Source organism: Oncorhynchus clarkii, chromosome 9, assembly GCF_045791955.1.
Source record: "Oncorhynchus clarkii lewisi isolate Uvic-CL-2024 chromosome 9, UVic_Ocla_1.0, whole genome shotgun sequence".
NCBI lineage: Eukaryota > Metazoa > Chordata > Actinopteri > Salmoniformes > Salmonidae > Oncorhynchus > Oncorhynchus clarkii.
The window spans coordinates 48,122,546-48,133,607 of record NC_092155.1 but is presented as its reverse complement, the minus strand read 5'-3'; the positions used below and the strand labels follow the sequence as shown (position 1 = coordinate 48,133,607).

General features: G+C 40.9%; 1 pseudogene; it reads right to left on the bottom strand.

Moving 5' to 3' along the window:
- Positions 1 to 1,164: 1,164 nt before the first annotated feature.
- Positions 1,165 to 9,684, bottom strand: LOC139417558 (tumor necrosis factor receptor superfamily member 25-like; annotated as a pseudogene).
- Between the last annotated feature and the right edge of the window lie 1,378 nt (positions 9,685 to 11,062).

The following is an 11,062-nucleotide window of genomic DNA, read 5'->3' as shown; positions in this document are numbered from 1 at the left end:
TAATAGCTGACACATTATCACCCCAAACAATCCCATTTCTATAAGATACTAAATTGTTCCACTGCTTGATTCACAGTTTTTGGGGGGATTGCAATGGTCCTCTTGATTGGTCTTGTGATGCTGCTATGATGTCATTATTTGGGGCGGCAGGTAGCCTAGTGGTAAGACCATTGGATTTATAACCGAAAGGTTATCCCCGAGATCTTAAGATCTAATCCCCGAGCTGACAAGGTACAAATCTGTCGTTCTGGCCCTGAACAAGGCAGTTAACCCACTGTTCCTAGGCCGTCATTGAAAATAAGAAATTGTTCTTAACTGACTTAGGCAAATAAATGTGATGTTTAATTCTATGGCTCTGATCCAATGACTGTATATCCATAGAGATTAGTATTCTAATCACTAATTATGTGTATAGGTCTGACCTATGTGTACTTAGTATTAATTCCATTTATACCATTGTTGAACACTAATTTCTGATTGGCATTCTAGAGCATGCATTATTTCCCTTTATACAACAGGTAGGTCTAATCCTGAATGCTGATTGGTTAAAAGCGCATTCCATCCGGTGTCTATTCCACAAGTTACCACCGGCTAAATCTATGACGTTAAAATGCCTATTTACTCTGTTCCATCTGACTGCGCAATCTACTGTCTCATCAGCCCAGGCAGGGAAGTTAAACTTAAAAAGCATCTAGACATTATCTCAAATTTCTTTTAGACTAACATTTAGTTTTCAACAGAGGAGATTTGTATAAACCTTACTGTCTGTCTCGCTGACATTTGCAACATTGTGTCAATATCTCCAACTGTCCCATAGTAATGAATGTGTAAGGGTCGGGATTAATTTTGTTCAACCTGAGCAAGTCTGCCACAAGTCCGAGACCACTATGATGACACACCAAATGCATTTGATGGATCCTTTTTGTCTTCTTCCAATGCCTTTTAAGGGGAAAGTAATCCAAATGTAACGGAAAGCAATCAGATAACATTACTGAGTTTGGGTAATCTAAAAGTTACGTTAATTATTACAACTTTGGACAGGTAACTAGTAACTGTAACAGATTACATTTAGAAAGTAACCTGCCAAACCCTGCAGGTAACCAGTCTCTGAAGTGGTGACAGTCTCCAGGTGGTGACATCATATTTACAGTTCGGTGGGTGAGGGACGCTTCTAGCACCGTGAATAGAGTAGTGGTAGAACTGCCGACTCCTGATGTCACAGGTCCTTGGTGGTGGGGGTTTGATCTATGTCTAATTCGCTTTCTCCATCAGTCTCTCATTCTCATTCGTGAATTACTGTAAATAAAATGTAAAAAGACTCAAATCTATTTCAAAAGAAGAAGAAAAGAACAGCCTTCATGGTCTTATGATGCTGTCATGATGTCATATTCACATCTGGGTATGATCTTATTCTGTGGTGAAGTCATAAGTGATGTCCCAGCAGCCTCCACAATCCTATGTGGTGGTGCTGGGGTGATGTGACACGGGCTAAGTAAGCCTACAGACTCTGTGGTTCTCTGCAGGGATGTCATTGGTTGGGGCTATCAACTGGAGCGCTTGCAGCTGCTCCAGGCTGTCCTGCAGCTGGTGGGCACAGCTGGCCAGGTCCATGTAGAGCAGAGCAGAGTAGACATCCTCCAGGCCTGCAGCCGGGCCCTGGCTCCACAGCCGCAGCATCTGGTACTGCCGTTCCATGGAGCCTAGGCCCGGCTCCAGATCCACACGCTCCAGATGTCGGTCGGGCACAGAGAGCAGGCGCAGGAACTCCTTCCAGCGCCGCAGAGGCACCTCCTTGATGATGGCGTACAACACCTTGGCGGGCCAGCGCTCCTCCTGGGTCTCCTGTCGAGGGACTGATGAAGAGAGGGGAAAGGTGGGGAAGAAAGAAATTCTTGTAGTGTTCAGGTGAGCAAGGTGGTGTGGTGAATATTCAATGAAAACTGGTATCAGGACATTATGGTATGAGGAAACCATATTGTTCGACTGAGGAACAAAGAAAAAGGAGAGGGAGGCAATCCGAAAGGTACTGTTATAGGCGAGAGAGATTCTTGAAAAATACAATTCTACACATTTTTACTAATTAATGAAAATGAAATAACTAAAATATAGTCGTTGTATAAGTATTCACCCCCTTAAATATAGGGTCTTCAAAAACGTTTTATTCAATGTCGTCTAAAATGAGAACGGTAACCCCTATCCATGAATACAGCTGGGGATCTTCCAAAACACAACCCAGCCAAGCCGCACTGCTTCTTGACACAATGCACCAACACCAATGTGTTGGAGAAAACACCGTACACCTGGCGACCGTGTCAGTGTGCACTGCGCCCGGCCCGCCACAGGAGTCGCTAGTGCGCATTGGGACAAGAACATCCCTTTCAGCCAAACCCTCCTCTAGCCCGGACGACGCTGGGCCAATTGTGCGCCGCCCCATGGGTCTCCCGGTCGTGGCCGGCTGCGACAGAGCCTGGACCGAACCAGGATCTCTAGTGGCACAGCTAGCACTGCGATGTAGTTCCTTAGACCACTGCACCACTTGGGAGGCCCATACCATACAATCTTTGGTGCGATTTAGTACCATATATGAGCATATCGCCATAAAAGGGCAGGTCATATGTCATACCCACGAGCCCATTTCAAGATGGCTGCGACTCAAGAAGCCAAAACTATACAAATCTTGAACAACGTTGATATGTGTTGAAAGAGAAGACTCACAGACGATAGGGATATGTTATTTGTCAGCCTGTGACCTACCATTGTCGCTTCACAGCCCAGAGAGTCGTTTTCACTAAACATCAAACAACTTACAAGGTAAGAAAAAAACAGTTACTTTGTGAGTGCTTAATCTTGTGTGACCTGTGTTCTGACCATTTCCTTATCACCCAGGTGTTTTCTTTCTAATGATACCAAGTTCACGCATGTCCTTTTGACATAACTGCTTATTAAAATCAGTTACTTTTGGGTATGTCTATTTAGATGGAAAGCTACATTTTTACCATTACATTTAAGAGGCTTTAGGCAAGCCTAAATGAGTTCAGAGGTAACATTAGCCTTCACAAATCACAATACGTTATATGGACTCAGAGGGAAATAATAGGGGTTGAAATGATTGAATGACTACTCTTTCCTCTGTCCCCTACACATACAACATCTGTAAGGTCCCTCAGTCAAGTATTGCATTTCAAGCACAGATTCAACTACTATTGAGTAGATCGTGGACAAAAAAAGTGACACATCCATTTGAATCCCACTTTGTAACATAATAAAATGTGAAGAAATCCAAGGGAGGTGTACACTTTCTATAGGCACTATAAGTATTAGAGAGTGTGGGCGAGATTCCACCAAAACTGGTATCAGATCATTTTTTGGGATGAGAGAAAACACTGTGAGGATGTGTTTTTAGGAGTGATAAATGTTTGTTTTTTCTAACAACATGAACATATCTCTGTCTAGTCTGTGTAAATTATGAGACCTGGTAAGTGTGATGCTAATAGTTTAAATAACAAAATGCTTGCTAGAAATAAAGGTATTTGCACACTATGCAAAATCCCAGTTCAATTCATTTGTTTTTGTGGAGGAAGCCTCAGTCTGGATGGGAATGACACGCAACCTGAGCTACACAAATGCTCCATAACCTTACAAAGACACCACAGGGGAATTCTGATGTTGACAACCATGAGCAATCTTCACGTAAACTAAACGTGGGCATACTGTTTCATCATAAAGAGACATAAACATGGGGTTTTGACTGAAATATCAACAAGTAATCCTAACATTTGAGGTTAGAACCGGGTGGAAAGACTGGGGACAAACCCTTACTCTCACAGTTCTAAAACTACGCTCACTAATGTCACGCTTATCAGGTGCATATTTTCAGTGGACTGGATGTTGGAATCAGAGTGTAATTTGTAAGATGGATAAGGCAACACGCGCAAATGTTAAAGGTCAAGCATCTGGCTACTTCTTGGTATCTGATTTGCCATTTTCTCTGAAGCTCGGCTTATTTCTGATTCATATCATCAAAGTTTCCCAGTTTCCACCTACACATGCATGCCACCACCACGTGGCTGACCAGAGATAACTTTTACGCTGACACGCTGAGGTGTTAAAGGAAAGGCGGTTGTTTTGATTCTGAGAAACACAACAAACCACAACAGAGATGCTGCCCACACCAGGAACAGGAAAGGTAGTAAGGCTGTACACACTACTCAGAAATGTGCTTGGTGGGATGTCAGTCCTATTTTATCTTAAGAGTACAGGGACTTTTGCTTCAGATTTTTGAAACATTAACGTTATTACGTTAATATGTCATATACATTTATTATAAATCCAAGCTTCTGAACACAACCTTAAGTAGTACTACTGTAGCTTGCTAGAGAAGCTGAAAGCAACAAACTACAATAAAGACTTACTTCTGGGCTCTCTGCCTGGCAACAGGGGTGTGACAAGGGTGCGATACTCCGTCTTGGCAGCACTGTGAGAGAATGTCGTCATGGGAATCCCTTGAGTAATATTCAGTGTCTTGGAAGGGACAGGCAGACAGACAAGTCGTTAGCATCTGTCTGGCTAAGCAGTGCAGAAAAGCTTCCATACGCACATACAGTATATGTATATGGTAACATATCAAAATAGATACAGGTCATTTTCTAAACTAGATAAGTCCTTACAGCTTTAAAATCACTGACTTTGTAATTAAAGAGGATAAAGACAAATTATTGGAAGAAAAAAAAGACCTATTGATGTAAACATTGTATCCAGAGTAACTTACAGTAGTGAGTCCATCAATTGTTTCTTACTTTTTTTCCCCGTAATGTAGTGCACGTGCTAATAGTGCGCGTAATGCACGTGCTAGTCAGGATTGGTCTACAGATAAATAAAAATGTATTTTTCTCATGTTCTTTATAGCTTCTCACTTGCTTCCTTTCCCACACTATCACTGATCATGATCCAAATGTAACACAAGAAACTGATACTTACCAGTGATGTTGGGCCATTTGGCTGACCTGTTTGAGTTAAAGACAGACTATCAGCGTTTCCTGCACCAACCGTTGCAGTGAATAACTTGTAAAGTGTATTCACATCAGATCTCTTTAAGATTTAATATGAATAATTATAATTACTGCTAATAACAGTTGACCCATATTTTCATGTAAACCAAGTATTACATTCAACACTTCAAAAATAAAATAACTTTCTATTATATATGAATTGCTCTAAGGGGTTCAATCTCAGTAGGCCATTGATAAGCCAGAGCCCACACTGTCAAATGGGTTACTGGATAGTTTATCATTACCGTTGGCTGATGTGTCCCTTGTAGGCAACTGGAGGTCCTTTTCAGGGGTCGCACAACAGCCATGTACCATCCATCTACCCTTAGTCAGGACAAGGAGACCGGCAAATAACAGAATGGTCACCAGGACAACCACAAAGACATACCCGATGGTCAGAAGGGGATCTGTTGAGGATATGAATAAATATAACCATCAGTGGTGTTTTTCATACCACAAAAGCAACTGAACTATGTGACTACATTTAAGGTTCAGAAGAATGAAGGGGAGAGAGCAACACGATTTAACTAGAGCACCATTTTTTGCATGGAGGAGAAATTTAAGTTACTGTAAAAAAAAAATGTACATCATAGAATTTGTCAGTATGATGCACTAACGCTGTCGATAGATTCATGCTATCAATTTCAGCGGCAATAGTGCCAGATGATTTGGACAGCAACATGAACATGATGATACTCTTACGGAGGTGCAGGGATAATTCAGATGGAACTGTTAGCAGGCATATAGGTGTGCAGGACGGCTTGGAACGCTGCTCGTCCAATCAGCATCCAGGATTTCAACAAACCATTTTAGAATTGTTAAAACGTAAGGTTGTCTGACCATTAATGACAGGCGCTGTGACAGGACTAAAAAGGCTTCATGAGGTGACTGAAAGAAGGATCTGTGGAAGCCAAGTTATTGGTGGAACTCACAATGGACTGGACCTGTTTGAGTGATGCTGGGGTTGGATGTCAAGGGTGTCAAGGTTGGGAGTCTCTGAGTCGTAGTAATGGTGCAGAAGGAGCGACATTCTGTATATTTGGAACAGTCTTTACTGAAACATGAAGACAGAAAAACTCAAGGTCACTCACATTAAAACCAGAGGGGATTTCACCTTGACATTCAAAAAATTTTTTATACGATACCAACAACACTCATGTATACATTTCAAGACTGGACAAGGGAAAGTCAGATGGAGCCCATGTTAGAAAACTTTCAACAAAAGGAAGGTTTAGATACATATGTTTTTTGTATGTTGTGCTTTTGCATTGTACCCAATCCAGCCTAGAAGTTTAAACTTCCTCAATCTTAGTGTCACAACGATTTTTTACTTAAATCAGGGGGATGAAAATAAATATTGTATCTGTGACAAGTGGGCGTGCCTTTAGAACATGGATTACCAGAAACACAAGAGTACCTCAGAAACATAGAAGGGATGTTCAGGAACTTCAGACCGTATAAATCTGATAAAGCACCACTTTGAGAGGAAGTCCTCAACCCACTAACCTCAATGCATGTCATTACAGGATCTGATTAATCTTTCAGCAGCATCCAACAAATAACTGTGCTCCCTTAGTTGACGTCAACAACAGAGCATGTTCATTCTCTAGTACACTGGATTAAAACCCATGGCTGAGTCATTTCAGAGAAAGGAAATCTACATCGACAAAAACTGTGGGTTTTGAGAGGTTATACTGAAGATGTTCTCTATATATTGCACTACTTTTGTAATTTATTTTAAATGTAACCTTTATTTAACTAGGCAAGTCAGTTAAGAACAAATTCTTATTTACAATGACGGCCTACCCCAGCCAAACCCGGACGACGCTGGGCCAATTGTGCGCTGCCCTATGGGACTCCCAATCACGGTCGGATGTGATGCAGCCTGGATTCAAACCAGGTACTGCAGTGACGCCTCTTGCACTGAGATGCAGTGTCTTAGACCACTGTGCCACTCGGGAGCCCTTTTGATAAGGGCCCATATCAAAAGTAGTGCACTATATAGGGACCACGATGCAATTTGGGATGCATGAAGGTCTCAATGTGAAACACTGTGGATGTGTCTGAGGTACTTTGGCAAGAATACAAATTTGATTTAAAAAATGTTCTAGGATGTTCCATGGTCATTGCCTCTGTCAAAATGTGATGGGTTTGTGAGACTAAAGACATGTGTGAGCACTACTCCTTGGCACTACAGAATATTGTATTGTCAGAGCTAAACAGAAAGGGTGGTGCGTATGCTCAGCTTACTAAATGTATAAATATTGTAGAAGCTGGAATCTGGTGGTCGTACATTTGACATTTGAAGCAATTCAACCCATTTCTGGATTTCTTTGGGTAGTAACTCTCCATGCAGCCACATTCAGTGTCATTCTTGGGCTCACAACTCTTCACCACCATTTGAGAGGCTAAGACACAAAGACAAAGCAAAGACACTGTCTCAGTCTCACTCCTATCACATAAACACACACACACACACACACACACACACACACACACACACACACACACACACACACACACACACACACACACACACACAGTTGATATAAACAGTTCTAGCAGTGTAAAATATTACAATTGTTCTCTTTGCACACTGCGTGTGTGGTTCTGCTGACAGAATATGCTCAAGTCACACACCATAAATAAGCACACAGATGTTCTTCACACAAACATGAATACGTCTGAAAAATAACTGCAGCACTCAGTGCATTATTAGACTGCAGTCCATACAGTAGATGGTCACGTAAATAGGAGTGAAGAACGCTTACCTCTGTCATCACATGCTTTACAGCGTTTACAAGCTACATCATAATTTTGTATTGCAGCGAATTCTTTGCCCGCAATACATTTTATGCATTTGGAGGTTCCTTTTTCAATGTGAAAGCCTGAAAGACATGTTGAAATAAAGTGCAATGTATATGTATCTTTCGCCAAGTGATGCACAAACATTGTATTATATGCACTGTAATGTGTCTCAATTTAACTACGGTCTTACGTCAAGATTGTGAACAAAGCTGTGACAATACTGTATACACCAGGGGTACTCAAATACTATTGGAGAAGGTTCGGTCACACAAATGTCCTAGGTGGCAAAAGTCCGGATGGATATTGTAATTTATCAGCGGAGTAACAAACTCCCACCTCACAAACCATGCATCCCCAAATTGTTCAAACTGTTTACACCACTCTTGTTGGCGGAGATACAATTTTGCAGTTTTAAAGCAAATTTCTTGCAATTCTACACATTTTGCCATGGGGTGGAGAGAACATTTTGCCATTTTAAAGCTGGAGTTCTTAATGGTGAAACAGCCATGTCTGTTTGCAATACTACAACACCAAAGAAGTTACTGCAAACAACGAACACCTCGGACATCATTGCACGAGCGATAGAAGAGCACAATATGTACTACTTTTTTTTAATCATGCTGCTCCTCAGCTTCTTCACACTACTGCAGATTCCATCTTTTTCCGGCAATTCTACACATTTTGCCATGTCTTGTGTGTGTTCATATGATACAAATAGCTCTGTCAGTAAATGACATAACAAGAGGAAAACTGCCCATGCACTACCAAATTTCAAAATTGCACCTACTACTACAACTCTCAATAGCAGAAAGTTGAAAGCCCGACTTAATTTCAAAAATAAATTAAAAAGTTGGGACCCGCGGTCCGTTTTGACACCATTCTGGGTCCGGATCCGAACAGCTGTCAGCCTATTGAGTGTGGCTGGTATACACTATACTGTAGTGTAGTTCAGGACTAACTAGTTCCACTTCTGTTTAAGCTCAGATTCTAATTGTGTTACTCAGTGATGTTTACCTGCTGGACATTCATTGCAGGTACTTTCCGGTTGTTCCTTTAGCATCTCCTCAGTGCAAATCCGCACAGAGTCAAGACAGGCTAGTGTCAACACCTGGCAGACAAAGGAGAGACAGAGGTTTGTTATTAGTGATATACCATTTGTCCTTGAGGAGTGCATAAACTGCCACAGCTTACAACACCAACATACTGATATACTCTTCCAAAATACATTTATGTGTATTTGGAAATTACCTCACTAATGGCCCACAATTAAAGGGGCATTGTGCAGGATTTTAACCTCATATTCATTATCTAAAGCACAATACCAGTGTCTACATATGAGCAAACGATATGTGATAATTAGGAACACTTAATAAGATTTGGCCAGTCAACACATTTAGAAATATTGCCTTCCACTTCACAACCTTGCTAACACCTAACACAACCTTGCTAACATCACTAAATATGAAATAGTAAACATTTCAAGCATCGTCGTAAATAACCCTAAACCTAATCCATTGACAGTAACATGAAATAATTGTCTGTCATTATATAAATAAACTGCCATGATATCACTTTACATATCCATTATGATGCAGTTACATAAGCATTATGACAGGCCAATAACAAAACAAAAAAATGTATCCAAATTAATGTAAAGCAGAATGTGAATTTCCAATCAAAGTAGAGGAATTTTAATGAACATAAAGAAATTAGAATATACAAAAATTAGATTTAGATAATAATTGCGTAAATACTTACCAACACATAGAACCACATTTTGAAAATACTTTAAAATGATAAAGTGTAGCCAGTGGTTTGCTTCTCTCATCTGAAATAAATGGATGTACTCAACTCAATCATAAAACAAAACTTAAGATCAATATTAAAAAGACTATAACCAAAAAAACATAACGAGTCAATACAAAATTTTTGCAGCATTCTAGCTAGCCATTTGCCAATTTCCTAGTAGAAATTTGAACAAAAAAGCTCAAATGGCTCTTAATACGCTGTGATGAGTTAGAAGTAGGTCAAAGGAAGTCTATAGTGTCAGCTCTTTCAAGACTTCAGAGAACTGATAAGGCAACAGGAAACTCAGTCAGATAAAATACTGGTTTCCATTGCTGGTACAACCATACGTAAGCAAGCAGTTCTATATAAGTCTGTAAAGCTGCAATTTACTGTACATTGCCTTCAAAAAATATTCACACCCCTTGACTTTTTCCACATGTTGTTGTGTTACAAAGTGGGATTCAAATGGATTTTTTGTCAACAACCTACACAAAATACTTTAATGTCAAAGTGGAAGAAAAATTCAAACATTTGTAAAAAGAAATATGACAAATAAAACACTCATATCTTGATAAGATAAGTAAGTATTCAACCCCCTGAGTCAATACATGTAAGAATCACCTTTGGCACCGATTACAGCTGTGAGTCTTTCTGGGTAAGTCTCTAAGAGCTTTCCACACCTGGACTGTGCAGCATTTTCCCATTTTTCCTTTCAAAATTCTTCAAGCTCTGTCAAATTGGTTGTTGATCATTGCAAGACAACAATTTTCAGGTCTTGACATAGATTTTTCAAGTAGATTTAATTCAAAACTGTAACTCGGCCACACAGGAACATTCACGGTCTTCTTGATTATCAATTTTCATGCCGTGAAGGAGGTCTTCGTGGGCAATTCTCAGCCTTGTCTCAGGGTAGTAAGCTGGTGGTTTCAAGATATCCCTCTAGTGGTGTGGGGCTGTGCTTAGGCAAAGTGGGTGGGGTTATATCCTGCCTGGTTGGCCCTGTCCAGGGGTATCTAACGGGGCCACAGTGTCTCCAGACCCCTCCTGTCTCAGCCTCCAGTATTTATGCTGCAATAGTTTATGTGTCGGGGGGCTAGGGTCAGTCTGTTATATCTGGTATAATTATTCTGTCTTATCCGGTGTCCTATGTGAATTTAAGTATGCTCCCTCTAATTCTCTCTCTCTCCCTTTCCCTAGGGCCATGCCTCAGGACTACCTGGCCTGATGACTCCTTGCTGTCCCCAGTCCACCTGGTCGTGCTGCTGCTCCAGTTTCAACTGTTCTGCCTGTGGCTATGGAACCCTGACCTGGTCACCGGACGTGCTACCTTGTCCCGGAGCTGCCGTTTTCGACTCTCTCTCTACTGCAACTGCTGTCTCAAACTATGAATGCTCGGCTATGAAAAGCCAACTGACATT